Here is a 19,308-nt window from a genome sequence, read left to right as displayed (position 1 = left end):
GCCCTTTCTGGCTAGTAAAGACCGTTTAATTTGCTTGGCTTTTATGATTAGGAAGGCCCCATTTGAATCAAATGAGTATTCTTAGGATTGTCAAATAAAAATTTGGACAAGTGGCAAAAACCTTAATTAAATCTTCACATGTTATATGGGTTCCTATCTTCATCTGTATTTCTTGCCTTTTTTATGTTATTGTCCATGTTGCTTTGTTGTTGACAGAGGTTATTTCGCACCATTTAGTGTTAAGCATCCCTCATTACTGGCAAGCACAAGAAGCACATGGCCTGGATTTGTCATAATTAAAGCATGGCTTGGCTTGGCATCAGACAGAGATGCAATAAAGACGCCAGTTTATTTAGGATAAACTCCTGTGCCCATGGGTCTTGAGAGACCTCCCTGTTGCTAAACCTAGTTGCCAGAACATATGAAGGGATAAAGTGGCTGTATTAAATTTGTTGACTCGAAGATGCTTTCTGAGGCTGCTCAGTATTGCATTTGTTGACTGCCTCAGCCCTGCTAGTTTCTCCTTGTTGTATTGAATCAGACAGTGCCCAGATCCCCACTACTGCACAAGTTGAACACTATTGAATTGCTTGGCTTGTAGATCCACAGTTCTAACTTCTTTAGACTATATTGAATTGACCATCAGAGGATCAATAATACTAAGTTTTGGGGAAAGTATTGAGCCCAGGGTTCATGCATGTCAGCCAACTGGAATTGCCTTGATTGCTTTTGAATCTGCACACTTTCACACGCAGACATTGGCTTTCAGTCACTATTTAAAATGAAGGGCATAAAAAGCCATTTGAAGGCTGCCTCTGGGCCATAATGTAGTGGGAGTCTTTTGCCTGCGTATTCATATAAAGATTGAAAGGGGTCTCCAGTCCTGACAAAGGACCAAATTTCAAGTCTTACGCAATGGAATTGCACTTAAACGAAATGGGGCAAGGGGTCCTGGGTGTGGTTTATGTGCAGAACTGGGCTTGATGTCAAATTTCTTCTTATCAGGATGGCTAGCAGGATGTCTGTGTTGTAGCAGTGCATTTGGATTTATAGCTCTAGGCTAATGGAAGGCCTAATAAATAAAAACATCAGTGTGACTGTGGGCAGCTCCAGTGGATAGCTATAATGCAGTCAGGCCTGCGTGTGCTCAGTGTCGGGCTGGAGGGGCGGCAGCATTTGGCAGGCCTGATGAATGGATGGCATGCTGCAATCTGACAGAGACGAATGTGAAGTCCCAGTCCTACTGGAGGCACCCGGTCTCCACTGAATGGGCTTAGAGCAAATCACATGACTGCGCCCTTTCTCCAAGCGGAGCCTCTATTGGAAGACTGGAATTGGTGACGGAAGTGTACGGTCTGCTGGGCTCCGGCTGGATGTTCCTTGCCTTATGTCCCTTTTGGCTTTCAAACATAGGCTCTGAGCTCAGTTTCAGACAGCGATGCAGAACTGAGCAGCTCTGCTCTGGATAATAACCAGCTCGTTGGATTTGTCCTTCATGGATTAGCATCTGGATGCATTTGAATCTTTCATCATGGGACAGAGATTTAGTCCTGCTCTTTTAGACTGGACTTCAGAACTAGAATATCTGATGTTTGCTTTTTTAGGCATCAGTTAGTGGTGATGAGAAAGATGAAAGCCACCAAAACTGATAGTTAACCACCATTTTGTTTTCTTATCATCCATCTAAGCAAAGTCATTTCTCTACTTACTACACCAGCCAGATTGGATAACTGTGTGCTCTGAAAAAGACCCATTACAAAAACACATGAAGAAGCCAGTCAATGGGAAAGCAAGATGATTAAGAGGCTATCTGTGTTAACAGAGAGGGGTATCGGTTTCTATCGAACTTCCTCCTTTTCATTGTAAAGTCTCGCTGACATTTGTGCGTTTCAGACTGAACTGAACTTCGTCTGGTCTATTAATAGACTATTGATGGCTATTGATCGCTGGCTCGCATAACACATAAGATACAATGAGCAAAAAGCATGTCTCTGCAAATGCTTTACAGCAATTGCATATCATTATGGCCTTAAAGGATTGCCTGGGAGCTCTTTTATGCCATACGGAGAGAAAGTAAAGCAAAAGCAGACGCCACTGATCAGTTGTAATTAGGTTAAAGGAACTTTTTTATCTTCAACAACAAAGATTTTAAAACAACCATCATTTGTGCAAGCGTTGTAAACATAATGGATATTGCTGAAAAGGCCAGTGCATCTACAGCCCTGGCTTTAAGTACAAACTGAGTAGGGAAATAGAAGAATCATGATGAAGGACAGCGTCTTTTTAGCTCCTTTTTACGGTCAATCTTAGAGGAGGTGCCTGTTGATTTGCACCGGATTTAACGTAATGGATAGAAAGGCATGTAGCAGTTGGCTTACTTGGCTTCAAACGAGTGGAAATCTCAAATACCCAAATTAAAAACTAAATAATAAATGAGAGATGCTGGGGTGCCATCATGGAAAGAAAGTATTGTAATTATTTGCCAATGAAAAAGCAAGAGTACCTTGTAATGGGGCTGCTAATGTGGGCGTGACTTTTTGAGCTTTTTGTGCTGAGCAAATGTGTTGCAGAACTAATGCATTGATGGTGGGAAACCACGCCACTGTTTATATCTCCGAGACACTGAAGTCTGAGAAACGTAGGCTTGTTTGTCGGATCTTGTTGCATGGCCAACTATCTGTCAGTCTGTGTGCCGTGACGCTTTTTTCCCCCACTTTTTTGCACTAAATAGCATCACTTGTAGATGCTGCACATGTATTAGCAAACATCAGAGGCTAATTCGCTGTGATAGGTAGTGAATTATTGGCAGTAATAACATGATGCAAATTTTTCACACAGATTCTACTGTAATAACAGTCTACGGTCCTTCTGCCTTTTTCCCCTCACAGTAAACAACAGTTAGCCCTCGTAATGATTCAATTTTTCTGCTGTCTTCAAGAGCGAAGCCAACCATTTATTTTTGTTCCTGCATTTTTTGCTGGAGTCGTGGGGAATGCTAATAAGCCAGGTTGGTGACGAGTGGTCCGTAGGGCATGAGAATCTGCATATCAAAGAGGTCTCGCCAAAGCCTGCATCTGAGGAGAGTGTTCAACACGGTTCCCACCTCTGTGTGAGATGCTGAGCAGAAGATCCACGAGCCAGACATATTTACTAGCCACAATTCTCTACAGTGAAGCGACAGGCATTTTGTCAAAGAGTTCATCTGGCTTAGTTTGCGGATTACTTCTTAATGAAACATTGACCTAAACATTGACCTAAACAGCTGGAGATTAATAGGGGTAAATAAAACAATACTACGAAAGACAATTACTCATTGTGTGAATTGCTCTGCAGGGTTTTTTCCCTTTATTTTATTATAAGCGAAATTTTTGAGATATAATCTTATTCTATTGAGCTTGAAATCCGGTTAATATCCTTAATTTTCTTTGGTATTTTCTATACATCATTTCAATCGGAGCAGATAGAAAGGTCAGATTTGTATTTGTTACCATGAATGAGATCGGGAAAGCCCACCTGTAACATGAGGGTTAGGTCTACAAATCTTTTCATGTTACATCACAGCATTCTTGTTTGCCCATAAACGACATTGCTATAAGTGAAGCCGCCTTGCCAGATGGAGCTGCATCTCATGAAAATTTCAAGCTCCTTTTTGTGGTACTAAAATGAGACTGTAATGGAGAGATGCAGAGATTGAATGCTGGCTCCGCTCTTTCTCACACAGACGGTTAGCGAGCCGAGGGAATCTCGCGCGGAATGGTTGGACCAGACTGACATGCTGGAGGAAATGGGACTGAACGGAGAAGCGTGCGAGGAGTTAATCACTGCGCTAATGTTGCACTTCATCATCATTTTTCTCGCTAGTGCTGCGCCGAGTGTCATTTGACCATCTCTGCGGCCCTCTGTCGTCCAGCTCAGACCGCTGCTCTTATTCGGCAACACTCCATCCGGATATAATGTTCTGCTTCCTTCCCAAACACACTGACCTGAGTTTATTCCCAGCTTAGTGACAGAGTAAAAATCTTGCCAGTGTGGAGCTGAAACTTTGTGATGACACTTAGAGGAAAGCTTTGTCCCTGCCAACTTGATTTTCCTTTTTGGACAGATGGTTTTTGAACACCCTGTTCTTCATATGGAGCCCTTAAAGGGAAGGTGTTTGTGTGAGAGTGTGTATGAATGTATGTGTGTGTGTGAGAGAGAGAGAGAGTGTAGGTAGATCAGGCCATGTTCTACGTGTCTGTGAAAGGAGACAGGTCTGTGTTTGCAGGGGAAAGTAAGCACCTGCTCCCTGGGGCTCTTGTACCTCAGACAGTTACAAACAGGATTCCAGGGCTGCTGCGCATGGGTGGCTGTGGAGACAGCTTTGAGAAATACGAATCCATCCAGCGTGGCTATAGCTCAACCCTGTACTACGCCTTCATGCCAGCACAGCCTCTCGCTTCCCCAGTGACCGATTTCTAATCCTTTAACAAAGCATTATTGCTCCAGGCTTCGAGTCGATCTGTTCTTTATCAGGAAAACTACTCCTTAATTCCATATCCTTCTAGAAACATCATCAGCTCTGAGATATAAGTGTGCAAATCAATATTTACACAGGGAAAGTTTTTAGGTATTCATAGTGTTATGCAGGTCCTAAAGCTTTCTAATTGAAACAACCTTCACACAATTTACACCTTCGGGTTTGCTGGGGGTTTTTCTTGTTTAGTGCACACTTGGCAGAATTATTTTTCCAATAGCATCCAGACCTAGTGCCTTAAATCAAGCAACTAATGAAGCATGAATCTTGATACAAACAGACTTGTGAATTGTCAGAATTGTATGTACCTGAGACACAAAGCTAAATTCTAAATCTGTGAATTCTCCATTCCTGAATTTCTCTGTTTTTTTACCCCAAGTCTCATCACTTGCTAATCCCCACCCTCCTGCCAGCTCGCCCTTATCATACAACAGCTACCAAAAGGGTAGTGAAAGCTGTAGTGTGCTTGCTCTGAGAAACATGAAGATAACCATGAAGATTTTTTTTGTTTGCTCATGCTCACGCTCATGCTCAACTCTACTCATGTTGTGTCACAGGGCAACGTAACACTCGCACTTACATTCCGAGCTCTATCTGCCCTCTTCCGCATAAATGAGGTTCACAGATTTCCACAGGCTAGTGCTGATGTGTTTTAGAGGCAGTACACCATCCTTTACACCCAGAGAGCACGGCCAGGTTTGACATGGATCTCACACAGATTACCTTGACAATCCAGGATGTTACTCTATAATACAGAACCTGTCATGGTCATTCTGTAGCTGCATGAAACTTTGTATAGGTTTCTCATGGATTGATTGATTTACTCAAAAAAAGATTGCTCTTGTGCTGACAAGAAGGTGTGAAAGAATAAAGCATTCATGCTCGGTTCCACGCCGCTTCCCTGTTATGGCTGTAATTAATTGAGCAACGGAGGTCAAGTTGAAGATATTTCCGCACGTCTCAATTTGCCCCACTCCTTTGTGTTGTTTCTTTTAATGTGCCATGCATTCAGTTTCCCTCTGCGCTCATCTGCATAAGACCTTGGGATGAATGTTAACTATGTTTAATTAGACAAGTGCTAGGACGGATGGGGGTGAGTGGCTGGGGGGCTTTGGAAAGCACAGCTCCCTGTTGACTGGGTGTGTATTACACAATCCTGGCTGAGGTTGCAGCCTCACACCTGCTCCTCAGAGCTGGCATCAGCCAAACGCCTGTTTATTTCCTATCCCCTGTCTGCATGAGTTTCTCTGCATCACCTGTGGACATTTTCCGATGTCAGCATCCCTCCTGCACTATGGTTTTGTTTTTTAAGATTTTAGGTGTTGACATGTAAATGTTTATGTCTTCAATAGAAATGATTATATATTTGCATTGCAGACCACAGACTGCAGCAGTTCTGGTCTCATGGGTCTGTGTTTTTATCACAGTCCAACATTTCTGGTGCTCTTAGCTGTAAAGAAGCATTGCTGCCATGAAAGATGATCCCATGTCAGATGATCATCATTTAGACAGGACTGAACAGTGATAGGGGAAATGCAGATGTGTTTTTCTTACTTTTTTCCTCTCTCACATGTTTACAGATGTCATAATCTAGGCTGTGTATTTGTCTGGATGACATGCATTTTGTCTTTTACTCTCCTAAGGGCTGGACAGCTTATCTTCTGGTCATATCCAGACAGCGACACTTTTAGAAGCCAAGGATTACCATGCTACCTGGGGTTCTACATTTATTACAAGCCTCAGAGCAGATATCACATGGGCATCAAAGCAGCATCACAACTCCCCAGATTAAGATCAATGACTTTTGAGGTGCCTTTGAAAGATAAAAGAAAACCTGTAATGGATATGTGTAGATTGCTTTAATGCCTCGTATGGTGTAAAAGCATGATAGTGTGGTATAAAGTATGGCATGCTTTTAAAGATATCATGGCAAACAAATAGCATCGTAGTCTTTAAAGCACTTACATAATGACTTATTGTGGCTCCTGTCCTGTTTGTGCTGTATGTCTAAGAGTGACCTCTCATTTCTCAAGGCATTGGCTTTAGTCTGTTTTGACAAGAACCTTTTTTCTTTTTTTGCTGACAACAGAAGAAATGTTATCTGTTAAATAAGTAATTCTGAACTGCTCAGTGAATTTGCCAGCAGCAAAACATTGGGATTGCTGAAAAGGCAGGAAAAGAAACATAGAAAGAAAGAAAAAAATACATTGCCTCACTTTCGCCACTGTTTTCAATTTCATCTGAATATAGATAGTGCACATGCAGGGTTGTTTATATTTACTGCATATTTACATGCCTCCATTGGAATTCAGCCAGTAGTCAGGTTCAAGCAGCCAGCAGTCGAAACATTTGCAGTAATTAACCTATTCAGAAAGTAATTAGACTATTATGGAATAGAAATCTGTAAACAGAACTGATTATCCTCCCTTTTTTCTGAGGCATATCTAGCTTTGTCACCCTTAATGGTGAAAGAGGACCATTGAGATGCCTCTGTTTAAACATTTTAGCGGCACGAAGCCTTATTTTCTCCACGTTTTCTCCCCAATTAGACATGACACCCACTTTTCTCTCACTTTTCTCTCTGCTTTTCGCTCCACAAGTGAGGTTGAAAGCTACTGTAACTTTGAATCTGTGAAGCATGTTGCCAGCATCCTTTAGAGCTCATACTCGATTATCCAATTATTTTCGTGGTACATCAGGATACACTTAGAGAGGGGAATTCATTTCCCGATACTTTATAGGTGTCATAATGGTAGTAAGGATTTATCGTCATTTTTTCTTCCTACTCAGTGAGAGCATAGATAGTTGTGGACTCATGGACTCATTGTCCAAAAATCAATAATCATTCATCAATATTTATCCATGATCAATCGTTAAATGATGAGTAAAAAATTCTGAAACAAAAACAGTTCAAAAACATCATTTGTCGTGAGGTGAGGCAGGCTGCAATATGTAAACCTTTACTAAGAGCAAATCTAAAAATCATACTTGAGAACAGGTAAGTGAAAAAGATAGATTGGGCAACACTGAATAAAAAACACAGCACAGGTGAACAGACCATTGACATGACAGGGGTGGATACAGGACTATAACCCAAACAAAATACACATTAACAAACAAAACGAAAGCAAGCAAAAGCATATGGTGATCATTGCTGTGGGAAGCACAAGAGGAACCAAGAATTCTAGATTTTCTCAAGAATTATTATTTTTTTATGTTGTCATTACACATCTTGTCATAAAGACTAGTTAGAAGGATCCGCAAACCTGTCACTGTCAGACAAGTGCATTCTTACAGTAGTCTGTTTTGATCATTTTCCCTGTTTGAATATCATTAAGAATTCTGGAATTTAGTAATATTCAGAAAGTAATATCAACCCCAAAACATCAACCCCATGGGCAAAAAAATCAACCCATGGCAACAAGTCATAAGTAGGAAAAAACATGGACATGGTAACTCCAGGCCAGTTGGTGTATGTGTCTGATTAATGTCAAATGCTTTGTTAAATGTGTGTATGTATAAGCTGTTACTCTCAGACATAGAATTTGGTCCAAATATTCATAGAGATTTTAAAAACCAATAGGTCTGCCCAATTTGACAAGTGGCATTGCATGACTGAGAAAAGTAGTCTAGACCCATGAAGGTTAGTGCCATATGTGACCTCATTACTACAAGCATCTGTGCCAGTGCTTCCATATTTTTGTAACTACTTCCTCCCTCAGGTGCTCAAAATTTTCAAAAACTCCTCAACATTATCCTTAACATTCAGCTGAAGTGAAGCAAGCAGATCAAACACTCCCACGTTTCCTCCATCACTGTTCATACCCGACCTGACACGGGGTCATTTGCAGGACTGTATTCATGTTATTACAGATATGTTTATTTATATATTTATGCTTGAGATCTGGACTGGAAGGTTGTAATACTCAACATCACAACAGTGTCATGTCATATTTTTATACTGGCATGCTATGAGGAACTAATCTTAACCACCAAATGACTCTGTAGCAAGAGGTCAAGTTAGTTTTCAAAGTTGGAACTCTCAATATTATCATCATCATCAACATCATCATCAGATTATTTAGCACTACCAGATTTCAACCACAAGTAAGTGATGGACACAGACCGTGTTAATGGTGCTTGATACACTTGCTATTGGAGAACACTAATTTATGTCAGGATGGCGTTACTTTGATCGACAGTTTTGAAGAACATTAATGTATAGCTGGAACTGCTCTTTATGGATGCGCTCAAATTGGATACTTCTCTTTGAGTGGTGTTTGATATGTCGTTTTTTTCATGAAGGATTATGCTGATGCTGGGTCTGTCTGAGCTTTACTTTGATGAGGGGGATTGATGTGCTGGCAGCTGGCACTCTTGAGTTTTCGCCTGAGTGCCAGAGCCGCCTCCAGTAACGCTGATGCATGGCCATGAATTGTATTACAGCGTGACAGCTGCTCACTCCTAAATTCATCTTTGCTCTCAATGGTTTATTTATTTATTTAAGCCATTTGTCATTTTTTACTGGGTAAAATGAATGAAATAAAGGGAGAAATTGAAAATGATGGGGATTTGCAACATTGCTTTTTCATGCCATGTCGAGTTGAGCAGGTGTATCCAGCATGGGATAAACATAGGTTCTGTCCAATTGAAACTCCTCTGGGAAATTATCTTTAACTGGAATTAAATGTTGGATGATATAACGGCCCAGGCTGCTTCTTCAGGTATGATCCTGACACACCACACCTTTTTTTATGTCATACCCTTCGAAAGTTTGTGAGATGACTAGATATTTGTCAAACATGTGCACTTTGGGTTCAACCCAATTGTATACAGAGCACAGGAGCAAATGCAAACTAGGCAACAGTTAAGACTTTGCAATCCAAAGTTTAACAAATTGTGAGTGTCTGGAGCAAGCTAAACACACACAAGGGTGTTTCTAAAAGTTAATATCTTAAAGTCATATAGCAGAAGGTCATCCAGTTCTGTGGTGCCTGGAGAGGAAGAAGGTATAAAGCAGCCGTAAAGATGGCTGTATCTAAGGTTTAGCGCAGAGCTAGATTTCCGATAATTCAGGGGGTTCAGGCGGTGCGCAGATCAAATTGAAACAAGGATATCATCAGATATGAGTGATGCTGTATGCCAAAGCTGAGAGCTGAGGAGAAATGACACTGCAGCAGCACGGCCCCTCATGGGTTTACGTTGAGACAATAGCCTGGCCATGATTCAAAAGGTAAACACCATCAAGGAGAGCTTTTGCTGGATTTGAGTCAATCTTGGTGTGACCTTCACAGACACTGTTTCTCTTTATTGTAATCTCAGCACAAAGAGGCAGCAGCGAGCAGTGGGAGTGGACTACCTGGCAGGCAGGCTGAAAGCTAAACAAAGGCAGCCCAGCTGATGCTTGGGACTGATAGCCCAAACACACTTCAATTAAAGACTGCTGTCCTCCTCAAAGACAAATCAAATCAGGCAACTGGCGGGAAAAGCCAAAACAAGGAGGTAAGAGGGGCTAGGAAGTGTGTACGGGTTAAAGAGAGAATTTGAATGATTGCTCTCTGAGAACGAAATCTGTATGATATCTTAGGTTTCTGCCTCTCCCTCGGCCATGTTTTTGTATGGATGCTTTAGAGTTCTTCTTTTCTCTAGAGCACCATTTTTGCTGAGCTAATATAATACTTCTTCCTGTAACAGGCACATTTTTCCTGTCAGTACAATTTTATTCTGAGTATTTTAGTAATACCTTCTGTAGAAATGAAACTGAATGGTACTTCTCCCACAACACCCATTTATTGATTCTAATGGTCGACTGCTGGTATAAACGTTAGGCTATTAAATGAACATTCATTCATCCAGCTTTGATCTCAAATTGTAAATGAGGCATTAGAGTCAAACAGTCATTCATAGCATGATCAGAATCAGATCACATCAGTCAGACCATCAAATAGAGCCTTATATTGTTTTAGCTGACCATCAGTAGACGGGAAGTACCCTTCTCACAGGATAAAACCTTAACTAGTTAAAAACGTTGCTTCTAACAGGACCTGTCATCATTTATGTAGTTTGCTAATAGATAACAGTCTTTCTCCCATGGAGAAAAAACGAAGTACAGGCTATACAAGAAAATATTCTCTGTGCAATCCAACTCCTGGCATGCTGACAGCTGGCTGACTTCCCATACTCTACCTAGCTAGCTAGCATATTTGCATATTGCACAGGAGAAATGAGACCCAATTAGAGAGTGTGCAGTATCTAGACAATGTGAACACCAGATGAAAACAAGAATGAGACTGGAATTCATTTTTTTATCTAGATATCGATTTCAAGAAACTGCTCTCATGCTACAATAAGGTGTAAATAGGCTAATGTGTTTCTCACTTGTTTTTCAACACATTTTGGACCAGATTATATACATACTCACAACACTTTAGCCATCAACCTGACCTGCAATGGCAGGTCAGTGTAATTCTACACAGAGCCCAGTGGATGGTTCTGGGCAGTACTCAGACCAAAAAAATTGAAATTGGTTTCACGCAAGAGTAGTCATTTGGTTTCACGCAAGGGCAGCCATTTGCACCACTGACTGGTGAAAATCACAGGATAATTCAGCATTAATTGATTCTGGCTGACTGAAATAAACAAGCTGGCAGATTGCACAAAGCCAAGGGCAAGGCCTACTGGTTGGGCCTGGGGAGAGAGGGGAGGTCACAAAGACAGGAATCTTTGATGGAGGAGATTCAGCTGTGTCAGTAATAGGGAGCATGGGGCTTTGGAAGCGCTTTTGTCTCTCCCTGAATCTATCACCCATCAGCCCATGGGGACTCTCTTCAGTGAGGCTCAATGACAGTGAGATTCACATCTCACTCTGGCTCATGATCCCCCAAAACGAGCCTGTCTCACAGGGATTACAGCCAGAGCCAGGCTGCAGACAGAATGGTAGAATTAGGGCTACTTTTTAAGTAATTGGTAGTTTGAGGAGATAATGCAGAAGGAAAATAGAATGGATTTTTTTTTTTTTACCATTATGTCCGAATGAAGTGAAGACAGATTTGATTGCTTTTTGTGTACTAATACCAGAAAAACAGCTTTTTAGAAAATGCATACTTTAGGGAGCACTTGTTATCAGCAAGGGTTAAATCAAATATATTGGATGTGCAGTGGATGTACATTTTAAGCAAGATTTTTTCAGCTCATGATTTTACCAATTTACAATATTTGTTCTGAAGAAATCTACAAAAGAAAATGTGAAATAAAAGAGAGTCATAGACCCCCTACACACACACTTCAGTAGTAGTAGTCTGGTCAGGTGACATTTGTTTGCATGGCCTGATTGATACAGGGTAAAACTACTGTAAGCACAGATGTGAAGAAACACCAGAGGAGAGCATCACAGGAACTCAGAAACCTGAGCAACTGTGCTCAGGCTTAGGCCTTGGTAGCATTCCCATGTGATCATTTTTGACAGGTGGGCTGATTTGTAGACGGTAAAACATTAGGATGGGTGATTTCATGCTTCAGGAATAAGAAACACAACTCTAACTGTAGATGGGAGGACACATTGGTGGAAATCACTGCAGATATACCATGCTAGTTCAAGAATTTGCTATGCTTGTTCAGGAAATCAGTCTTGGCAGCATGCCCATTTGGTAACACCTGGTGTCTGGGCTGTATGGTGAATTCTGAGACGTTAAGAAGCTGAGAATTCCTGCTTTAAGCAAGATAAGGACTCTGAATGTAGATACAAGAGCACACTGGAGGACAGCAGTGCAAGATAAACCTCACTTGTTCAGGAATTTATCATGCTTGTTGAGGAAATGAGACTGGTTAACATACCCATGTGGTAACATCTGGTGGATGGGCTGAGTGGTGGATGCTGAGATGTTAGGTAGGGGAGAGTCCCTGCTGTAGACATTATGGTAGAGGGTGATTTTATATTTAAGGAACCTCAGATATACCATGCTTGTTCAAGAATTTGCTACTCTTGTTCAGGAAATCGATCTTGGCAGCATTCCCATTTGGTAACACTTGGTGGATAGGCTGGATGGTGGATGCTGTGATGTTAGGAAGGCTAGGTATGATTATAGAGGACTCTGGGTGTAGATGCGAGGACACATTGGAGGACACCGCCACAGGACTCTGGGATGTGAACTTGACTGCTCCCTCTGGAGCAGCAGAGAGGGGAAGTGTACAGCAGACGGATACAAATGAGCCAAATGAGGGAATAGAGTATCCTATTGTGTCCCAGGAAAAAAAACGCTCATTCTCTCCTCCGGAGTTGAAGGAATAGGATATATATCTGTGTCTATACATCCCTGTGTTATTGGACACACACATACACAACCCTCAATATCCATTTAATATCTTATACGTACAGTATAGGCTAGTTTGGGTAGGAAAGCTTCATTATGCAGATCATATGCACATAGGTTTACATTAAGTTTGTCAGATTTTGAAGTTAGAAATTAGGTTAAATTAGGTTTGTCACTCATAGATTAGATTTTCACTGTTTCCTTTGACTTTTGTAGATTCTCAGCATGCATGAATTCTAATACCATTTTTTGTGCAGCTCTACTTTAACCTGTTAAAGGTAGTTATACAGTATAGTGAAACAGACATGGTGATAGTGGTGACTATTAAATAATGATGATGCTTTCTAAATGGACAGTTCCATTTGAATCATAGAGGGCGAGCCTACTATCTGCAACGAGGCGATTTCACCAGGTGCCAACACTCGCTCTGTTGATCTTTACAGAGGCACCTCACCTCCCTCTCCATTCCACTACATCTCCCTGTTACTGCAGTTTGAGCAGTTTGAGTTCAGCCCATGGAAACAAAAGGTCATACTGATGGGAGTTGTGCATGTTAGAAGAATGAGTATGCCCATACAGAATGTTGTGAGACTTAGGGAGATGGTGTGTGCCAAGCTAAGAACTGACCACCAGCTGGAAAAAACATCTAAGCTATTCAATTTCGTTTTAGAATTGATCCCAGCCTTATCATACCTTGCATGTAATGAAGACATTTGGAGCACGTCCTCCTGTCCTGTTTTTTATTCTGGAAAATAGGTATAGCCCTACAAATTTTAAATGCAGAGGTGAAGGCAAAGAGCAAGCAGACTTGGTTTTTAAAGCAGAGAAAAGGGTCTCCTGTGCCCCAGAGATGTATTCCACCTGCCTTTTTTTTCCAGGGCAGATGCTTCCACCATGCTGAAGGGTTCTCTCCATGCTGCAAATTGGCTCGCTGTGCACAACACATCCTGGTGCTTTCTGTTTAGTCGGCAGCTTGATGGCCAAAACCTCTTGGCAAGAGGTGATGCTGAGACATAGAGCATCATGGGTTTAAAAATTTGGTAGGTGGGTGGTAATAGAGGGGCTGTAAAATGAAACCTGTGGCCCCTGGTTCTCGTCACAGCTTCCCCTAGACAGCCAGTGCACAGAATAATTGGCATGGCATAGGAGAGGATGGCATTTTAACCCTGTTTTGGGACTCGTAGAGCAACAACATGCCATGCCAGCAGTTGACAACTGCAGCTGTTAGAAGGTACAGTGCTTCTGTTGTCTCTGTCCTTACTATCCTTACTATACTGTCTATTGGGCCCACTATATTCTTATGTGTTTAAGTGATTGATGTCTTTAAGTTTAAGATGACTGATAAGTCAGTAGGATTAGAAATGTGAAATCTCCTTCATTAAATATCAAATACATTTTTTTGTAAGGTGCAAGGAATCTAGTTTAGAAATCTTAAACAAGACTAAAAAAATTTTGAATAAGAAAGCAACCTTACACTTTTGCTCTTAAAGGAAAGAACATATTTTGATATATACACCACATCTTTCTAAGCAAATGTGCGTGCTTGTGTTTAATGAGCTCTGCTGTGAGTACAAGGCTTTGTGGCTTATTCCGAAGCCCTTGACCTTTACTGATCCTTCTGCATCGTTTTTTGATCCATAGCACATCTCCCTCTCTCACGCTCATTTACCTCTCACCTCTCCATCCTCTCACATACATCCTCACTGTCCCTCCTTGAGATTTCTCTCTCTTATGCCTAATTGCATCCCTATTTGCCCCAGGGGATGGCCTGGGTAGCACAATCCTCTCCACTGTCCCCTCGCAAATCCATTTGCACCCTCTACCAGCCAGGTCGCTTTCATGGGCTGCCCTGGAGGAAATATCGGATGACCTCACTTTCCAGCAAAAGCAAAGGATCCTGGGGAGCGCAGTCAGATGTGAGGCTTTTCTTCTCTTTTTCACTTTCTGCCCCTCCTGCCAAGAATCCCATCTTTCAAGTACAGGGCAAGGTCAGAATCATGCACAGCATGGAGTGCTGATAACAGTAACAATCCAATATCCATGTGGATACGTGAAATACTAAATTTCTTACCCATTTTGTGGTGTGATTATTTATTTATTTGTTTATTTACACTTTTTTTTTGTTTTCTAGAAAATTTCTTTAACATTTGAAAAATTACCCTACTTTAATTGCAAGAGATATGGATCTTATTGGTATCTTTCTGATAAGTGGAAACATGAAAGTGGGTTTTGCTGCAGTGCTCTTTTTTTGGTGTCTCACTGAGTCTTGGAGAATGAAGTGAAGTGCAGTGTGGGTTGAAAGAATGAGGCTGACATATGCTACCCGTGAAACTGCAGTCTGTGAATGATGAAACCATTTGATCATTTTTAAATGTCAATTTTTGTCATCACCCCCTCAAGGTGTTTAGATTTTCAAAATTAAATAATCCAGAAGTGCTGCATCAGATATTCAAATGGAAAGATTCATTTCTCTAACTTTGACTCGCATTTCTGGGAACATTGTATGGAACAGCTCCTAGGATAGCAAGTCATTATGGATGTGTTTACAGACATAGATTCCTGCTGAGAAAATGCCAAAAAGCCAATCTACTTTTTAATGGGGCAGCTACAGATGTTTTTAACTGATCACTGCCAGACAGGGAGAGTTATGAAACTTTTATCATTTTCTTTATAAAGATCAGACAAGCTATTGAAGAGACAACAAAAACATTGCAGTTCCTTCCAGAAGCTGAAAGATGTGATTAAATGTTTCCTATCCAGCCAGTTACATCCAAGTTGCATGAAGAAAGGAAATGTTAAATGTCCTGCTTGTTCTTTTTCTACTTTGAAAAGCAGACAGGTTAAATTGTGCTTTGCTTTATGTTACTTTCCTGAAAAGAGGAAATATGTTGGTTCTTTCATATGAAAATGCCATATTTGTCCTCTCTGACATGCCCAAGACAGAACCTACATCCTTTACACCTGCCCACAGTGACAGGTGGAGTGAAAATTGAGAAGGCAATGTTGTTGTCTCTTGTCTTATAAGCCTCTGGAGGTATAATGTATGTGTGCCTTTAATAGGCTTTATTTTAAGCATTTGGAAACTGACATGTCAAAATGATATCTCAGACAGAGAAGAAGGGCAAAGGAGAGTGCTTCTGAAAATTTTAGCATATTAATTACATGCAGACTGAGTCTTTGCTTTGTAATAAGCATTTCTTATACATACTCTTGATACATGGTTGTTAATCGCCAAGGTCAAATCTCCAATTTCCTCAATGCTAGTGCTAGAATAGATGTTTGTGATCATTTCAGACTCATAGACATGTCAGTGACGGGTCATTGCTGTTTTAAGATGGTGATGTACACCCTTTGGAATAAATTCATAATGCGTATACTTTGCATCAGTACATGCACTTGTAATGGCTACGGTTATGTGTGAAATATACAGTATATTCAGGATAGTTATTTTGCAGCTGCGTAAAACGTCTAAAGCTTACATGAAAGAGAAAAAGAGAGAGACAGAAATGAAGAGATCTCATTTGAGTGTTCCTGAGTGGCCACTAGCTGCAAGGTCAGCACAGTAAGTTCAGAGGCTGGTGACAGTTGCTGGCCATAAATACACCATCAACATACAAAATTTTTGTAAGCTACTGACAGAACCTTTCCCAGTCAACCTGAAAGTGTGCTAGCACCCTACTTTCATCCCACCATCAAGGCCACCATCATTATAACGCCCAACAAAGTTTGCCTCTTGCAGCTGTTTAACGGCGGCACTTCTGTTTTTGTTTGTTTTCGTGCTGTAAGGTTATTGCACCTTTATGGTTGATTGGGGGGTTGGAATAATCCTCGACATCTGTTCGGAGAGGAGGTTAGTAAGGTGGGGAGCGGTGGGGTTGGGCTTGGCTTTTATTTCCTGGACCAGGCCTCTGCTCTCATCCCTCTGCACTGAGGTCGACGTGTTGACTTTTAATGCGTGAGCAATGTAAAGGGAGATGTGTGTGTAGGGGTCTCTAATGGGCTTCAAGGTCACGGCAGTACCTTCGCCCCTGGCTTCCTCTCTCACTATTGACAGAAGGTTGAATCCTTAATTAATTTTCAAGAGCTCAAATTCCACCGCATTTGTCCATAGAATCGTTAGTGTATGACGACTCTCTGTTTTCAAGTTTACTGTTTACTGAGTTTACTGACATGCACATCAGTTCCCTGTGTTAGCCTATTTGATGCATAAAACCAAGAGCCAATTCACTTCAACCCGCTGATCATTCCATATCACAGAGCACCTAAACATGCTTGGAAGAACGTGATCTTGTTCATATGCACAAGCTCTGATTGACAAGGAGAGAGAGGAAGGTGCTACACAGAGAGCTTGGAGAATTATGTCGTCTTGGACCCCCAGTCACTGGAGGTTATTCTTTTAACAGGTTTTGAACTCTCTTGTCAATAGGTTGAACTTTTTACCAGTGCACTATTCAAGAGTCCTCCTGGTAAACTTTCTCCTTCTTCTCTGCCATAATGTATTTAATACAAAGTATTAAAGTTCATAACTTATGCACAGCCTTCTATCAGATTTCTCCCTCGTATTAAATACCCATCTCATTCTCTTTGCCAGGGCAGAGAACATGAGTCTTTTCAGAGAGAAAAATCTTCACAGCAGGGTTTCTCCATTTCATCATGTCATCTCTCCCTTCAGCAATGATGAAAGTAAAACCGCTCCGAATCAGAATGCCCGGGTTTCTCAGACAGCACCTTGGGTTTCTTCCCACTTCCTTGGCAAGCTAGGCATCTTGGTCCTCCAGAAACTGTGCTTCTGGTTTTCTCTGGTGCCCAGCATGCCAAAATGTATAGCAAAGAGAGCCAGCCATGACCCATTAGTGTATTTTGTGGCCGATACCTCGTGGTCGTTTGGAATGGATTGCATTCAGTGTTATTATTAATGATTTTTCATTGGTAAATGAGTTCAATAAGCTAAAATCTTGGCGGCATCAGATACACTGAGGATATTGACCACAATGCAATTAATTTAGATTACATGAGCAAACCTCTTAGTCGAATATGTGTGAAAACAAATGTATTGTATTTCAAATTAAGACATTAGAATTGCTTAATTATTTAAGTGAATTATAAAGGCAAATTAAAAAATATTGAACTATGCAAAACGCAATCCTATGCCAAATACGACGTGACGATCCTACGTCTGTTTTGCTTTCGACTGAAAGAATTCCACAAATTCCTGAATGAATGAGGAGATCACAGAAGAATGAACTTTTCCCCTTGTACTGTCACCATCTTCTTACTGTGGTGAGCTGTCAGCGTGGTGCAAACGCGCTTGGTTTCACTCGCATTCAGTTTGTCAGAGACAATGCGACTGCTGTCAGAAATTTTGATCTGAAGAGATACTGTTTAAATCATGAGAATCTTGTTGGTATTTTTGCCCACTTTCTGTCTTTCCTTTTTACATAATAGAGTATAATGAGGCTGAATGGTGAATAATCTGATTTGTGTTGATAACATCAGTCACCCTTGTTGTTTTCTCTGCTCTCTTGGTTTGAGCAAAATGACAATTGCCCTGGGTGAGAAGTGAATGGTTTCCTGTCACAAGTAATCATGCGGTTGTCTTTCAGGCCTAGCCTCCTTTGATTTACCGTGATTAACTTTGCAGAGAAATAATAGCACATAGTTCAGACTTCCTCTGGTCCTCTTTGTGCTGTGACAGCTGCACCTGAATGAGATCAACTCCACTCAACTAGAGACTGATATTTTGACATATCAGACTGTGTTACTGAAGCTGAGAGACATTGTCTGTGCAAACAATTCTGATTGGCTGAATAGCAAACACCTCTTTCTTCTCATGCCTGTTGATTTTGATCAGAGCCTGAAGGCACTTTATCTCAGTTTGCTGATAATTGTGGATTAAATGTCTTTGTTTCATGCCATTTCATTTACTTTTACATGAGCTTCTGAATGAAAATCCCATAAGGCCTTTCTTATTTCACTTTAAATCCATGTGTTCCACCTTGTTAAAGCAAGTGTTAAAAAAGCTGTGATTGTTATTGTGTACGCGCAACATCTGTCTACATGCTTTTTTGTTTTTTGTCTCTCGCAGGAAATCGCAGCTTACTTGATAACCTTTGAGAAGCATGATGAATGGTTAACAACATCCCCTAAAACAAGGTAAGGCATATATATTTTTTCCAGATAAAGGCAGGAGCTTATATTTTCAGAATTTCCACGATCATGTTTCATGGCTGAAATGAGACTATTAAATGGACTTTCTTCTAATCACCCACTTGAGATTCTGCCTTGTTTTAAAAGTTGGGTGTTAGATATGGGTAGCCATTCATGGCAGTTTCAAAAGATTAACTCCTTTCTTTGAGTGAGTGCTGACAGGTAATGGAATATTAATGCAGACTAATAACTCCAAATAGCCTATTAGCAAAGCTCTTAGCACACAGCTTCACTCTCATCTGCTCTGTTAACACCATGCTAATGTGTTCGTATCTAGCT

The 19,308-nt window shown here is 41.0% G+C and overlaps 1 protein-coding gene across 1 annotated transcript in view; it reads left to right on the top strand.

The window, feature by feature from the left end:
• camta1a (calmodulin binding transcription activator 1a) overlaps positions 1 to 19,308 on the top strand; it is a 313,886-nt gene that overhangs the window by 72,095 nt on the left and 222,483 nt on the right. The window contains exon 2 of the mRNA XM_060894062.1: positions 18,908 to 18,975. The gene's annotated coding sequence lies outside the window, so the exon portion shown is untranslated. The remainder of the gene's footprint in view (positions 1 to 18,907; positions 18,976 to 19,308) is intronic.

Source organism: Tachysurus vachellii, chromosome 19 (genome assembly GCF_030014155.1).
Source record: "Tachysurus vachellii isolate PV-2020 chromosome 19, HZAU_Pvac_v1, whole genome shotgun sequence".
Lineage (NCBI taxonomy): Eukaryota > Metazoa > Chordata > Actinopteri > Siluriformes > Bagridae > Tachysurus > Tachysurus vachellii.
Note: the sequence above shows the minus strand (reverse complement) of the source record. Positions and strands in the feature narration are given on the sequence as shown.